Source organism: Balaenoptera ricei, chromosome 10, assembly GCF_028023285.1.
Source record: "Balaenoptera ricei isolate mBalRic1 chromosome 10, mBalRic1.hap2, whole genome shotgun sequence".
Lineage (NCBI taxonomy): Eukaryota > Metazoa > Chordata > Mammalia > Artiodactyla > Balaenopteridae > Balaenoptera > Balaenoptera ricei.
In genome coordinates this window covers 57178930-57196237 of record NC_082648.1, presented here as the reverse complement: position 1 = coordinate 57196237, position 17308 = coordinate 57178930, and the positions used below count along the sequence as shown (strand labels likewise).

At 37.8% G+C, this 17308-nt stretch overlaps 1 pseudogene; it reads right to left on the bottom strand.

Moving 5' to 3' along the window:
• Window positions 1-15968: 15968 nt before the first annotated feature.
• LOC132373765 (NADH dehydrogenase [ubiquinone] 1 beta subcomplex subunit 3-like) lies at window positions 15969-16806 on the bottom strand (annotated as a pseudogene).
• Between the last annotated feature and the right edge of the window lie 502 nt (window positions 16807-17308).

Here is a 17308-nt window from a genome sequence, read left to right as displayed (position 1 = left end):
TTCCTCCTTTGTAAAACGGGAATACAAGTAGTAACTAGTAGAGAAGGATTGAAACTTGTCAAGTGCCATGGCCACCATTCCTCTGCATTCTTTCTGTTCTCTTATGGTGGTGATGCATCCAAAGCCAGCAGGTGGTGAGTACTTGCTAAAGGAGTCCAGCAATGTTATTTGTTTGAAAGGATGGACATAGACACAGAAAAGTTGTGTTTTGTTTTAACAAACATTGACATGAAGCTTACAACATTTCCAAAATATAAATTTATTTCATACCTTTAATGGTCAGACAAATGGCTTAGGGCCCCAGGTAGAGGTAATCGCCAGGGGGACATGGCCAGAGTTCAAAACCTCACATGTCAGGCACTCCTGAGATGCCTAAGGGTCATTGCTACAAGGGTCAGAAAAGATGAGTCTGGAAAGACAGACTTTCTCTGAGAGGTAAGTAGGAGGCAGTGGATTTAATCATCTGGGATTAAGGAACTGGAGCCTTGGAGGCAGGAGGAAAACACCATTGAAGTCCACTACTCCAGGAGCATCAGAAACAGGGCCTCACATGGCACAAAGCAGGAAGGTGGAGCGTTTGCAAACCCATTTGTCCAGCCCTGGCAGGTGGCTAATACCAGCTTTCCTTGTTATTTCAAAAGTGTTAGAGCTTTAGTTAATGGGACTTAAGACAGTTGGCATGAAGAGAAAGAAAAAGCAAACCAAACTGGAAACCACAGTCTAATGACAGGGGCTAAGGAGGCAGAAGAGAAATGTCAGAGCAGGATGTGCTGCATTTCCACACTGCGCTACTGAGAGTAGGAGGCTGGCTCCTTGTTTCTTCTGATGAATTGAACACCCCCGCATAAAGGAACATCAGACCTTTCCAAACTCAAAAGAGGCTGCTTATTCTAACATCCCAGAGTAGCTGAAGGAGGCCTGCAAAACCCAGTAGGAAACAGAAAGGCAACAGCTTGCTCTTGCATTGGAATCTGGTGTATAATCCTCGTCTCTCTCTCTTAGAAACACCTCCTGCTGGGTAGACTGAGCAGGGTGTGGCCAGCAGGGCAGGGAAGGGATGACGTGGCTCCGGGAAGATTGTACCACCTGTTTACCTTCTCACTTCAGCTACATAGTACCAAGTGGTGGAGGGAACCACAGCCAAATGGGTGTCAGTTGTCTGGTCTGACTGTCCTCTTGACACCAGCACTCCTGGGTTCTCTCCACTAGAGCTTGTCTACTCATTAAATGGGAAGTAAATAATATAGACTATTATGGAGCAAAATCAAGGCTTCAGTGCCACTGCCAGTAAACTGTGGACCATAAACATAAGAGTTAACATTGGGGCTTGAATTAGCTGGAACGTCATCACCCCTCTTTAAATCCACACCATTTGAAATATGGTGTCCGTAGGAATGTCGCTCTCTCTGCATTTGCAGGTTATTTGGGAGGAGTTACAGTATGTACATGACAATGAGAAATAGAGATGTTAGTTTCTGAGAGAGACCACAAGAGAAAGATTGCATTTATAGTGGTTGTTAAAAACTGTTGCAATTCTTAGTAATCAATTGCTGAATAATTGAACCACAACCCACATTTTTATTAACTAGGTCAAATTTAAGTTTGTGTTACTTGGCTTTTGGTAAAGTGGGCTGGTGTGGCAAAGAACCACCACAGAAGTGCTGCTAAACAGCAGACAATGGGACTATGGTATTTATGGTAAATGTGCCTCTAGTCATGACAGTTTTCTGTTGTTAAGTAAATCAACTGAGTCAATATCATCTGGAAACTCTGAATCTCCAAGCACTATGCCCAAATTGATTGAGTCACTTAACCTTCCTTTGCCTCAGTTTCCTCATCTAAAAATGTGGGCATGATAATAAGACCTACTTCCTGGGGATGTTTTAAGGATTAAATTAGATAATACATCTAACACTTAACAGAGGACCAGGCACATAGTGAGGACCTAAATAAAAGGTGGCTATGATTTGAGCCGGGGAGATTGTCACCATCTTCATTTTGCAGAGGTGGAAAAGAAAGCTGCATTGCTCAAGTAATTTCCCAAGGACACCAGAGTAATGAAATGATGCTATAAGGACTGGCACATGGAAGGTACCCCAAATGTCCTCTTCCTCCCACTTCCCTGATATGTGATCTAGCCAAGGCAAGAGCTCAGAAGCAAGGGATCTACTGAGGTGAGAACACTGACTACCACATTGTGAATGAAGCCCATGGGGGAAGGGGGACAGGTCTTGATAGGTTTATCAGGTCAGCAAGTGTTCATAACTAGAGCAAGGTCTAAGGAGTAAATGAGTTGAATAAGGGAAGTCAGATGGAGGGAGTCATGTTCTGAGATGCTTATTTGGGAGGACAGAACCAAAAGTGTGAGAGTATGCCAAGGGGATAGGGGAAATGGGGTTTGAAATCAGGAAAGTTGGAAAATGGTGGAGAAACCAAGAAGATGAGGCACACAAGGACATTATTTTCCTCTTAGTTATTTTGATTAGGCATGTATTCCTCAAATTGGAATCTGAAGACCAGAAGAGCATGGATATATTCTTGTGGCTTAGTGGAAATTATTGTAAAAGAAGTCTGTATGTAAGTTCAAGAAATGCTAGATAAGGATCATTCTCTGCTTCTGATAGATAACTGCATTGATTAGATAGTGTCCTCATGCTGATCCAAACTTCAGAACTACTCTGTAAATTAATCCTTTCAGTTATACAGAATTCAGCTCATCTGTGGTAGTATCACTTGACTCAGATGATAAGTACTGCACAGCTCAGGTCCAGTTCTGGACCTGAGTGCTCAGTGGGGTTCCTTAGGTGTAGTGGTACAGATTTATATGTGGCAAAAGTTAAATCTAAAAATATCTCAAACTCCCTGAATTGAAATATGTGATAATCAGATTGTTATAAAGCTCAACTTAGAGCTACACTACCAACATTTTCAATCCCTTAATATTTTAAGGTTGCTTTCACTTTATTCTTAAATTAGAGTAATTTTTCTCTCTGTGAACGTCAGATATTCTAATACCAAGACACCTAATTCTTAGCTCAGACCACATCACATATTGTGTCAGCAGTGTGTCTCTATACACTGGATAAGATGATGATAAGGCCCCAGGGTATGGTGGAGCCACCAGATGGAAAAAGACTGGATCTCAGAATGACCACCTGGAGGGGAGCTGCCCAAGTGCTTGACACTTGCCCAGGATCTCTTACAAGAGCAAGAAGTCAACTTCTACTGCGTTAAGATTCTACTTTCTCAAACCTTCTGAATCCAATAATTCAGTTGGAATAATATATTTATTCTGTTACTGCTACATCTGATTTCTTAGCTCAAATAACACAACATCTTGCTTCCTTTTATTTCTAAAGCAATAATATAGTTAGAATAAAATATTTATGACTATTGACTAAATGTCAGTTACTATTTTAATAATTTTAAATGTATTATCTCATTCCAATCTCACAAGAATCTTAAGATGTAGGATTTTAAAATCCTCACTTAAAAGATGAGGAACCAAAAAGATTAAGGCATAGAGAGGGGAACTATTTTGCCTAAGATCAGACAGCTGTCCAGTGACTAAGTTCAGAATCTGGTTTATTTTGACTTGAAAGTTATAGTTCATCTGTGAATTTTCAACCATGTACCAGTTGTACATCAGAATCACATGGTATGCTCACAGCAGAGACATTCTTGTTCACTGAAATCCACTTCCTCTTCTTATTGGCCCAATAACTATACCGTATTTTCCTCCCTTCCTTGTAGTTAGGGGTGGTGGTATAACAGAGTTCTCCTTAAAAGAATGAGAGCAAAAGGGAAAATCCATGCCACTTTTAGTCTGACCCATTATAGCTTTCCACACGTGCTCCTCCATGCTATTTCTCCTTCCATCTGGTGGGAGCAAATACCAATGAAACCACTCTGTATGGGGAGCCAGAGATGGGAAGTCTTGGTTACTGAGTGACTGCATGAAGAGGAGCCTCCCCATCAACCTCACTTGGAGCCATTTTTGTGGGCAAGAAATTAATTTCTACTGTGTTAATCTACTGATGTTTTGGAAGCTGTTGTTTACTACAGCCTACCTTACTGTAACTAATACAGAGAAAAATACAGTTTCCTGGTCTGTACTCCAGACCTCCTAGGAGTCTGGAGGAAACCCAAGTTATCTATAATTTTTTAAAGTTCTCCCGTGTGATTCTGATGTATCTGGTCTTTGACAACAATATACTTCATTCCACAACTGACTTTTCCCTTTACCTGGCTAAATCCTTCTAGTTGGGTATCTTAGGGAGAGGTTTTTCCATTTTCAGTTTTGCCTGAATTTTAAAAAATGTTATGGACCAGCAATTTTTATTTTTTCAGAAAAAGCTTCACTTATGTTTTGATAATTAAAAAAAAAATTCAGTCCATTTGACCCAGGGAATTCAAGATGCATGTTCTCATGATCAGGATTCCAGCCTGGCTGTTCCTTCTCTCCCTCCCATCCATCCTTCCATCCATCCATCCTATCTATCTATCTATCTACCTATCTGTCTATCTATATCTATCTATCTATCCCCTATCTCTTCTGTACATCTGTATATTCATCTGTCTTTCTACCTATCAAAGCAGAATAGCTTTCCCCAAAATATTTTCCTTCAATTTTATTTTATAGATATAGAATTTTTGCACTGTGTAATTCCTTGGAAATAACATGCAGCAATTACAACACAAGAGTTAAGCAGCTGTTCATTCATTTTAGTGATTACTTTGGAACTGTGACTGATCTCCAGATCTTAGGGGGAGGGGGAACATTAAGAGATTTTGTACTTTAAAATTGAGATCATGTTTTCTTACGTTATTTTATCCTTTAATGTTTTTTTTTTTCTTGAATGAAATTGATTATGGAATCTCAGCACAGTGATAAGTTTGATCTTTTTATCAAATGCCTTGAGTGTTCATAATAGAGTGACGCCCCTATTTGTTAATAGGGTAAATGAAGAAAGCCTTTGATATATCTAGATCCATTGATAATTAGTAGGGAAGCAGCATATAAGGATAGCGAATGTTTTATAGTGTGCTTACTGCATGCCAGGTGCCCTTTTAGGGACTTTGCATAAATTAAGTCCTTTAATCCTCAGGATAATCTTAAGAGCTAAGCCCTATGTTTATCCTCATTTCATATGAGGACATTGAGGCATGGAAGCATGAAGGAACATGCCAAAAGTTACATAGCAAATAGGTGGTGATGTTGGGACATGAACCCATATAGCCTGGCTTTAGGCTCTGTGCCTTTAACCATTATCCACACAGCCTATTTTAATAGGCATATGATTTTCCTTACCATTGTATGGATATGTCAGTTTTATTGCTTCACAACAAATTACTACAGATTTCAGAGCTTAAAACAACACATACTTCTTATCTCCCAGGTTCAGTGGTTCAGGAGTACAGATAGCTTAGCTGGGTCCTCTGCTTAGGGTGTCACAAAGCTACAGTCAAGGTATCAGCCAGGTCTGGAGTCTCATCTGAGTTTCAAATTCCTCTTCCAAGCTCACGTAATTGTTGGCAGAATTTATTTCCTTGTAGCAGTAGAACTTATTATGGCAACTTGCTCTGCAGAGCCAGAAAGAGACTCTCTTTCTGACCTCAGTGAAGTCTGAAATCCTCTTTTAAAGGGCTTCCAATTGGTTAAGTGAGAGTCACTGGAGATCATTTCCTTTTTGATGAATTTGGCAACCAATTTAGGACCTTAATTACATCTGCAAAGTCCCTTTGCTCTCGTCATATAACGTTACCTAATCAAAGATGTAACCTAACACCAGGGGCAGAGATCATGGGGGTTATCTTAGAATTCTGCTCTGACATGGCACAATGGGTATGTCTGATCCCTTCTCCATGGGTGAAGGAGATGGATAAATACCGTCATACTTATACAATGTGATGATATTTCCCTTAGGGCTTGACTCATCAGCCTCAACTTATAAAAATATCAAGGATTTGTTTAAAAAACTTTTATACATAAAATTCTCCTTCTTTAACTTTTCTTTTTTTAAAAAAAAAAGATTTATTTATTTTTTTAATTTATTTTTGGCTGTGTCGATTCTTAGTTGCAGCACGCGGGATCTTCGTTGAGGCATGTGCGATCTTTCGTTGTGGCATGCGGGCTTGTCATTGCTTCTCTCTAGTTGTGGCGCTCAGGCTCCATGGTGCGTGGGCTCTGTAGTTGTGGTGCATGGGTTCCAGAGCACGTGGGCTCTGTAGTTTGCGGCATGCAGGCTCTCTAGTTGAGGCTCGCGAGCTCAGTAGTTGTGGCACGTGGGCTTAGTTGCTCCGCGGCATGTGGGACCTTAGTTCCCTGACCAGGGATCGAACCTGTGTCCCCTGCATTGTAAGGTGGATTCTTTACCGCTGGACCCCCAGGGAAGTCCCTTAATTCTTTTCTAGAACTCTTCACACTAAAGGAAGGTTGATGGTGTAAATAAATTGCTTTTTTGAAATTATTGTAAATTTACTCTGCTGATTAGTTTTGCAGGATATTTCTTAAAATCACCTAGTCACTTTAGTTACGAGATCAGTCACTGGGTGAAAATCAGACTCCATAGTGTGGCAAACCAAGATCCCTCCTACACTAACCAAACATTCCATGTTGTCCTCATCTCTTGTCACTGCCTTCTCCTTCCATCATTTTATTCCAAGTCCTTTTCATGCTTCTGGATCTCTGTACATGATGTACCTATTATACAGTTGACACTTGAACAACATGGGTTTGAACTGCATGAGTCCACTTATATGTGGATTTTTAAAAAATAAATACGTACTACAGCACTACATGATCTGGGGTTGGTTAAATCGGCAGATGTGGAACCATGGATGTGGAGGGCTAACTATAAAGTTATGCTTAGATTTTCAACTGCACTGAGGATAGGTGTTCCTAACCCCTGCATTGTTCGAGGGTCAGCTGTACCTGCTTAATTTTACTTGGAATACCCTTTATACCTCACTCCCATCCCCACACCAGTCTGCTGGTAAATTCTCTGTTTCTTCAAGACCTGGCTCAGGTGTCCTTTCTTTTGTGAAACATTCCCCAACTTCCAAGCAGAAAGAGTAGAAGCTACAGAAAAAGGATTTGAGTTCTAGGTTCAGCTGGAAGGTAGAAATGAAGGATAATACTGATTTGAACCCTTTATGAAGAGCCCTGTCTCATTCTGGATTTAAGTATGTTGTAGGAAAAATACAAGAAAATAAAATGGACTTAGGAAATCTAAGCTAAACATATAAATGTGGACTCTTAACATGTTCTATAACTAAAGAGGTTGAGCAATAAAACAATGTCAACTGTGTTCTCTGGGATTTCACTCTCTGTTTTGACACTGTCTCCACTATGAAAGGAAACAGAGCTCTGTGAAGACTAGATGGACATTTCATTCTTGTCTGAATGCAAGGATGCTTTAAAATACTAGGGGTAGAGCTGAAAGGACAACAGAGTGAGCTTTGAGATATTCCCACTATACAACTTGGAACCATTTGAGCATTAAATAATAATTATTCATAAACAAGTTGAGTTCATGATGCTATGAATTCATAATGATATTCAAAATGGGAAAAGGTAAAGTTCACAAAAGACATTGTAATACAAAAGAAAGTAGATATGCTTAATATTTTATTAATTTTAGGAGAATGGTGGAGTTGACATATGTGAGTGTTCTGTGTCTTCTGATGAGTATATGACCCTTTATAAAACATAGATATATATTTTTCTTCATTTCTATGTGTAGGCAAGATAAAGAGAGTTGTGAGTAATCCCAGGAGTTCTGATAGAGTAAGAACCTATACCAAGAATAAAAAAGATGGTGACAGTAGTGGAGGAATATATGTGTAGAAAGAGTATATTGAAAGAAGATGGATTCACCACATTACTCAAGAGTAAACTCAATCTCTCATCTTCCAGGAAACAAAACCTCTTGAATGATGGACCAGTTACCAAGAGAAGCTAACAAGGCATCATAGGTTCTAATAATGCTAATGAATCATGCAAAAATTAATTATAATAATGAAAGGACAAACAGTATGTCTTTCTGGCCAAGTAAGCTTTTAAGAATGTTTCATTTCAGGAAAACATGCCTGATTGCCAGACACAGAAACAGTGTAAAAGCTGTAGGCTCATTGAAAAGACCCATTGACTTAACAAGTGCCCTGTGACTCTAAAAAGAGAGAGGGAGGTAGGGATGGCAGAAAGATGGTCATTGGATTAAGTTTGAATCACTTTGGAGTTTCAGCCAGACCCCAGGTCCTGATTAAGAATTAATTGATCAGTAACCTGGAATCTGCAGCCTTAGCTGGTCTGAGATAGCATTTCTTTTGTTGATGGTTAAAAGTTACTTTAACAGTGGGAAGGTATTAACTAATTAGAGAAGTATGAATAAATGAATCAGTAATTTATAATGTGCTAAATGAGGGTACAACCATTACAACTTTAACCATTGAAATAACTTATGTTCTACTTTTCCTATTCTACTTATCTGCTTCTAATGTACAATATTATTTATTTATATTTTATTTATTTATTTAGTATATTGCTTATTATCTACCTCACTTTTTCAAACCCTTTCCATCCTTGTCAAATAGGAGCTCAAGGGTCATAGTCTACTTTTTAACCACTTTTTGAGGTTTGATTGACATACAGAAATTGACATACAGAAAACTTGATGTGTTTAGAGATAAGTATACCCCCGTGAAGCCATCCCCACAATCAGTGTCATAAACTTATCCATCATCTCCTAAACCTTCCTCCTGCCCCATTTGTTTTGTTGTGGTTTTGTCTGTTTTGATCATCAGTGCTATATCCAAGAACCCCAGATAATACCTGTCATAGAGTAGATGCTCACAACATATTTATTGAATGAATAAATAAATGTTGTCTTTTTATGGTTTTTGTCTTTGTATAAGTTGTGTTTTTAAGGTTTTTGAATCATTTAGAAAAAGTTAACACATTAGACTTGGAATTATATTGAAATTTTAATGTTCAGCACCTTACTGTTTGAACCTAACACAGATTGGAAGACATTTCCAAAGAGAAGGAGGGTGCAGGGGGAGGATGGTTCTGTGTGTGCATGTGTCCATGGGTATGTGTGTGGACATGCACGAGCACATTTTCACATGCTGCTGTATGGCAAAGTTGGCAGGATTGTATGCTAGTGCAGACCTTCTGAGGGTGCAAACCCTCTATGACATAGTTGCCCCCGTGAAATTTCACTTCTTAGACTTTTTACCCAAATTGATTTTAAGAGGGAGACAGAGCTCTTTCTCTGGAGGGTAGGTCGAGGCATTAATAGCTCCATATTTTTGGGCTGAGGAAACTGAGACTTACACAAAATAGGAATGATATTTTTGGACTCTCTCCAGAAGTATCTTTCTTTTTGGATAAACTAGATTTTCTGTCTGCAACCTGCCCACTGCTATTGCTTTAGGAAAAGAGACTACAGAACACCACCTCAGAAGGATATAAAAAGAGGACTTGTTAAGAGAATATAGAAAGAAGTCCCTTACAAGCCTTAAAAAGAAGTAAGGTGTTTACCCTTCCATGCCAGTGGACTGCAGAGGGAGAAAAGGAGGGGAATTAGGGAAGCAGGTTTTCAGTACAGGCGTCCTGCCCAGGAAGTCCAAAGAAGAGTTCAATTTTTTCCCTGATCAGTGCTTGGCACTCTGGGAGGAAAGTACCGTATTGGAAGGCGCTTTGTCAGCACGAGAGGTGAGGGAGTAGTGGCCTTGGCAGGTGGCCAGATGGATGAGGCAGAACTTTGACCTCTAGGGGTTTTTGAAAGTCCCTTATGCCTCAGTGAATGGATGTGTTGGTGCTTAGGAGACCAGAAAACTGATAGAGGCCTGAGGATGCACAAGGAGGCTGCAGTGTGAGAAGGCAAACAGAGGCAAATGGTCAGGACCAGAGTTTGTGTCAGTAAAATGATCCAAAGACCCACGTGGACTCAGGGGCACACCGTCTTGGAGGGAACCAGATCATTTACGGAGGATCCAGAGGGCTCTGGAATGCCTTGCCCTTTCTGCCATGTGATCACATCAGCCCCAGCCTCCCCGTCTTTGGAAAGAGCAGGGGAAGAGAGAGGAAGCTGGAAAGATTCAGCATTTATCCAAAGAAAAATGCATCATGGCCGAGTCCATTTTAAAAAGGAGTGACTTTAATATCTAACATTGGCAAGTTTAAAAGCGTATCTTCCACTCCCTGGTACCAAGTGAAATGGATGTTTATGAGGAAGAGTAGATCTATGATAGAAAATGAAGAAGCTACATTTTCTTCATATATCCAGGCAGTATTTGAAGTTTCTGTCTCTGCTACCTGTGGGACATATTCAAGCCCACCCAGGTGTGAGGGGTGTGACCTCAGTTTCAATCGGGATCCCTAGGGTGGGGTGATTTCCAGTACAGCCCAGCCTCCTATTCTCAGATGTGAGCAAAGCCTGGCTGCCCTACATGTGCTGTCTCACCAGTCCCCCGTGACCCATGATGTGCACTTGCTGATGGGGGTGAGGGAGGTGGCCCTGCTTTAGAGAGATGTTCACTGATCTGTATACAAATTGAACTCAAGACCTTGGCCTTACTGACTCTGGACTAGCTCATTCCTCATCTTCTAAATACAATTGCATTAACCAGACAATATTTTTCTCAAACATCACCAGGAGAGGAAACATCACAATTTATCACCGCTAGCCTATTGCGGTGTTTAATTGAATGTTTAACCTAAATCAATAATGTAATTAATAAGTGTATGTAGGTGAGCACTTCTGAGAAAATGGTTGGGGATTTAATTCTTATAAAAAATGATAGTTTTTCCCTCTTAACTTCTTCCTATCATCATTTGTACAGTATCTTATTTGTTTTCTGAATGAATTCATTTCTGGAAGTAGCTATCTAGAGATTTCAAACCGTAAAATTAGAGAATCTCGGAAGCATGTGAGCTTTGTTTGCCCTGTTTCTTAATTTCTTTTGCCCTCTAGTGGTAAAATCAGGGAACCTGCTGTATTTTCATTTGAACTTTCCAAAGCAAAACATTTTGTTAAAATAGAATACAGAAAGCATTCGTCATAATTAGCTACTTATTGTAAATAAATATATTTTAAGGAACTAAGGTGCTTCAGCATAGTTTTTTTGATAGTAAGAATGTGAAGTAAATGTAGAGTAGTGAAGAATCTTGTAGTTGGCAAAATTGGCCTAACCTTTTCTAGAGCCTTTATCCTATTCTCCATTTCTCACACCTACCTTTTTAAAATGAAAAGAAAACTTCATAATTGCACATAAGTACTTACTACATATGAGCCAAGTCTTCACTGCTACTAAATTACATGTAATAGCTTGGGCAGAAATGGAACTCCCTGAAATCTGTTGCCTAGAACAATATACACCATAAAAGTAGACTGTAAGACACTCAATATCCACTGGGGTCAAATTATCACTAGGAGTTAATTTACAGAAAAATTACATCATTACCTGGATCATATCCTGTGAAAATATGAGCAATAGTTGGAAAATTAAAATAATGAGTCAGAGAGAGGGAACATACTGATCTGTGGGAGAATTTATATAAAGAATATATCTTTCCATGTACATATTTTAGCTTTTCATAAAGTAAAAAGTATATTTAACACTTTTGTTTTGAGAAGAAGATATTCTTTTATTTGGAGAGGGTGTTAAGTTGTCCCTTTTAAAACAAACTTCTGTAACTGTAGATGGCAGGGTTTTTAAATACCTTTTCTTTCTTTTGAATAGTTTTAAGTTTTTTAACTTTTTACTTTGAAATAATTTCAGGCTAGTAAAAAATTGAAAAAAAGTACAAAATATATATAGTATAAAATTCCCATATGCTCTTTACCCAATTTCCAAATGTTAACAACTTAACTACAGTACAATTTTCAAAATTAGGTAATTAACATTGATACTATACTGTTAATTAATCTACAGACATTATTCAACTTTTGCTAGTTATCTCTAATGCTCAATTTATGATCCAGGATCCAGATTATGTTTAAATTTGTAATGATTATATTCATATTATACATATATGATAAGAATACCACAGAAGTGATATTGTGGGCTTCTCAGTACATCATATAGGGAGTCCATGATGTTGAGAGATCCTATTATTGGTAATGTTAACTTTAATCACTTGGTTTAGGTAGTGTCTGCTGGATTTTTCCACTGTAAACTAACCATTTTCCCCTTCGTACTTAATTAGTACCTTATAGAGAGATACTTTAAGACTATGTAAGCATCCTGTTTCTTATCCTGTATTGGCCCACTAATCGCCAGTTGGTGGTTTTTAAATTTCCATCTTTTTTTGGACATTTATTAATTAGAATTCTGTAAAGACGAGAGCTTTCCCTTCTTTCCCATTTACTGGTTATTCAGTTATTTATGTATATCGGTATGGAGCATGGGTATTTATTGTACTGTGTATGTTATAATCCATTACTATCATTATTTACTTTGTTTTTCAAATTGGCCCAGATTTGACCATTGGGAGCCTCTTCCAGTTGACTTCTGTGTCCTTTCAACATGTGTCTGTTGTTGTTGTTATTATTTTTATTATTATTTTGAGCACTTCTTTTCTTTCTTGTATCTCAAGGTGTTCCAAGCTAATTTTACGCTTTTCCTGCCCTATCCCTGGGATCAGTCATTTCTCCAAGAATCCCGTTTTTTGTTGTTTTTTGTTGTTGTTGTTTAATTAGAGAATGGTGTCTAGAAATCAAAATCTCTGTGTTTGCTGTATTCTTTGCTATTGGTATCATTAATTCTAGACCCTTTCAGCAAGCAAAGCCAAAAAAATCTATGTATATGTAAATATGCACACACATACACATCGTCTAAATCTATCTATCTGTCTATCTATCTATCTATCTATCTGTCATCTGTCTATCATCTCTCTGTCGTCTGTCATCACCATGAGTTCATGCATTTAATTCCAGTCTAACACCCCAGGGCTTATTCTAGCCTTCCTCTTTTCCTCAATTGTAACTCCTTTCTCTGACAGTAAGAAGTCTGCCTCTCATTATTCAAAGTTTATTTACTTATTTGCACAATCCTGAAACATACATGAATTAGTTTCAGAATTACCAACCCTTGCCATTCTAGGGAAGTGGAGGAACTTACTAACCTAGTATATAATGTTTGTGTACGTTCCTTTTCGTCTTTAGTCTTAGTCTCAAAATACTGTTTTTCGAACTTACTTAGATTTGTTCTTTTCTTTCCCACACCCTTCAGTGTAGTTTGTAATAGAGTTAGGCTCATTTGTTATTGTTTGTATCGTAGTTTGGCTTCTCCCGTCATCCTGCTTGACTTCAATCATGTATTTCTGTTTTGGGTCTATGAAACATTATCATGCTTTCTGAAAGAATAGTTCAAAGTGCTACACCCAGAGAACTGCTTCTCCCTCTGCCCCTGTCATGCTTCCACCTAATGCCTCTCTCCCTTATCCCTTATCTTATTAGTTCCTGGGTTATCCTTTCTGTGTTTTTTTTGGCACAAACAAGCAGATAAATATATATTTTTTATTTCTCTCTTTTCTTTCATGAAAGGTGGCACACAATAGATACTCTTTTGCACTTTTGTGGGCGAGGCGTGTCTTTTTTAACTTAATGTATCCTGGAAAACAATCCATGTTAGTTCATAGAAATCTTTTTCTATTTTTTTCTCTTACAGCTGTGCACATGTACATAACTTATTTAACCACTCTCCTGTATTTAGATAATTACATTGTTTCCAGTAATTTGCAACAGCAGTGTTGCAATTAGTAACCCTGTGCAAATGTATTTTTGTACTATTGGAGTTGTATCTGGGTAAATTCCTACAAGTGGACTTGCTGAGTTGGAAGGTAAGTGTTTATGTAATTTTCTTAGGTATTGCCGAATTTCCCTCCAAAAACACCACACCAGTTTGCGTTCCTACCAGCAATGTATGAGTGCCTGTTTCCCTACAGAATGTGTTGTCATAGTTTTTTATTGTTGCCAATCTGATAGCAATATCTCAGTATAGTTTTAATTTGTATTTCTGCAATTATGAGTGAGGCTAAAAATCTTTTCCTAGCTTTAAACGTCATTTTTATAACTCTTTTTGTGAATTGTCTGCTCATGTCTTTTTCCCATTTTAATGGATTTTTAAAAATTCTTTTTGTCTCAGTTTTTAAGTTCTTTATATATAGATATTAGCAATATTAGTACTTTATCTATAGTTTGATCTATGTTGCAAACATTTTTCCAAGTTTGTTAGTTGTCTTTGACTTTATATTTTATCATGCAGAAAAAAATTTATTTTGTATAGCCATTTATCAATTTGTTTTAATTGCCTCTGAATATTGAGTCATAGGAAATCTTTTCCTATACCAAGGTTAAAGAGGAATTCACCCATGTTTTCTTCTAGCACTTAAAAAAATGTTTTTTTAAAATTTTGATCCCTATTGCATTTGGAGTTTATGCTTATGCATGGTGTGCAGTATAGATCTAAACTTATTTTATTCCAAATGGTTGTCCTGCTGTCCCAGAACCATCTATTAAAATTACCATATTTTCCTAGTAATTTGTGATGCCACCTTATCATATACTAAATTTCCATATGTGCTTGGGTTTATTTCTGGGCTTTCTGATCTACTCTCTTTGCTTGTCTATTCATGCGTCAGTGTCACACTGTTTTAATTAGAGGACTTTATAGTATGTTTTATATCTGAGCTAGTCCTTCCTCCTTGTCTTTCCTTTTTAATGAATTCTTGCATGTTTGTTTTTCCACATGATTTTTTATATCAACTTGTCTACCTCCATAAAAAAGCTTATTCATGTTTTTGTTGGGGTTGTATTAAATTTTACATTAACTTAGAGAGAGAATTGACAATTTATGATATTGAGTCATTCTGTTAAAAAACTGGGAGTGTCTTTCATTTTTTCAAGTCTCCTTTCATAGCTTTCAGGAAGGTTTTCCTCATAGAGTTTCTATACCTTTCATTTAAAGTTTATTCCAAAGTATTTAATCTTCTCTGTTATTATTGTAAATGAAGATTTTTATATTATGTCTTACAACTAGTTATTATTCATATATATGTAAAATAATTTCAGCATGTGATGCTTTTATCCTGCTACCTTTAACTTATTTTATCATTTTAGTTAATGCCTTTTCTTGACTTGAACCAGAAATAATTTTTTATCATGTTAAGTCTGAGATTCGGTTCATTTATTTATTTGTTAACCAGTTCTAATACAAGACAGACATAATTTTATTCCCATATTAAAATAAAGAAACTGAGACCAGAGATAAAGACAGATTTGCCCACGGTCACAGAGAGAGCAATGGGCAAAACTGGCCTTTTAATCAAGATTCTGTGCTTTTAACCACTGCATAATATTCTCTCCTCAAGGGTGGACTCCCTGAGGGTCTCCATGTAGTTTCACTCAACTCTATGGACACAGAAGCCTACACATGATTTTGTAACTATATAAAATTCATAAAAGCTCTGCCCTGGTCTACCTTCCAGCATGTTCCCAGCATGCAACCAGTGTGATCTTTCAAAAATGAAGATAGTTTATGCCATTTCCCTTCCTTAAATCTTTCATTGGGTTGATGTTGGTCTCAGAATAGAGGTAGAGCTCTTTCACATGACCTTTGCTTTGCTCTCCACACTCAGCTTCGCCCCATGCTTTCCACACTGGCACTGTAGCCACAGTGAAGTACCTGCAGTACTTCATCCTCCTGCATCTCATTCAGACAGCATCTTCTCTCTGATGCCCTTCTTGATCCCCTTCCTTATATACCCCTTCCATGCCTTCTGTAGCGCCTTGTATTAACCTTTGCCACATTTTATTTTATTTTATTTTGCATGTTTTCTTATTTTATTAAATCTTGCTAGTATTCTTTAGGGAACAAACGCACAGGTGAGTAGCTACAGTGAAGAAATCTTTTTATTAGAAAGTTAAGAAGACGTTAAAGGATACTTGCAGGTATTATCTTCAGTGATGCCTCTTTTTGCGGGACTCCAGGTAATATTCAGCCCCTACAGCTACCACAAGTGCAGCAAATCCCCATTTGAATCCTTTTAATAATACACCAACAAAGGAAACATTATTTGCAAAGCCACCTGTGTATCTCTAAGCTTCACTGCGGCCCCATGGATCCCTTAGCCCTTGTGCAGCCAGCTTCTCCTGGACAGTTTCTTCTATCTTCTGTTGTTTATAATCTGGAAGTTCCATTTTACTATGACCATGTTCATGCCCATGTCCATGGGCCAAGTTGTTGTTACTTGCTTTCTTCAGTTGATTCTTTTAAAATGCAGTATTACTGTGGTTAATACATATGGATCACATGAACTTTTTCTGACAGCAGTCTGACCTCTCAGGACACTCAAGATTCAACCCTCCAGCCGGAGCTGCCACATTGCATTTTAATCACTTATTTACTGACTGTCTTAAAAACTCTTGAGGGCACAGGCTATGTCATTTAATAGATTCCAGATTGTACCATCCCTCAGATGGTGAGCACTTAATATATGTTTGTTGAGTGAGTGAAAGAATGAATAAATATTGTTTTCTTACTTTACAAAAATGTATTGCATATACTTTAGAATATTTATGTATACTTTAGAATATTTTCTTCTTTCCTGAATGGGCAATGATTTGCGTATATCCTCAGGATTGTCAGCCTCATGAGCTGTAGGCTGTCGTGAACTTTTCAAGCTTTAAAGAGAAACCTCAAATCAGTTATCTAAGGGTTTTTTTAAAAAGAAAATAATAACTGACATTTTTTTCTTACCACTTTCTTCTCTGTATGGGAATGATTTGCAGTTGTCATTAGGATGAATAATTCCCAGCCTTTTACAAAATGCAAACCTGGAAATGTTCTTTGAAAATCTGACTGCCATTTCTAAAAGGCATCATTTTCTGTCAAAAGCCTCGTCCCACTCTAGCAATCGATATTTTACAAGTATCAGATGTATTCTCTGTTAGACACTCTCCTAAGCATATTACATACAGATTGTTTATGAAGCAGATTTAATTTCACCATTTTACGAATGAAGAAACTGAGGCATACAGAAGTTATGTAACTTGCCCAAGGTACCTTAGACACAGCTAGTAATAAAAGGAACTTAGACTGACTTTCAGGGGAGCAGAATACAGAGTCCTTATTCTAAAATTGCCATAGATCATTTCCTTTATATTTCATCCTACTGCACCTCCTGGAATATGTAGCGTTGTTTGTGTGCTATATGTATGTCTGTTTTATCTCCCAAATAAGATCCTAAGATCTTTCTTCTGAGGGAGTGTCTTATCTCTTTAGCCTCCACAGTATCTAG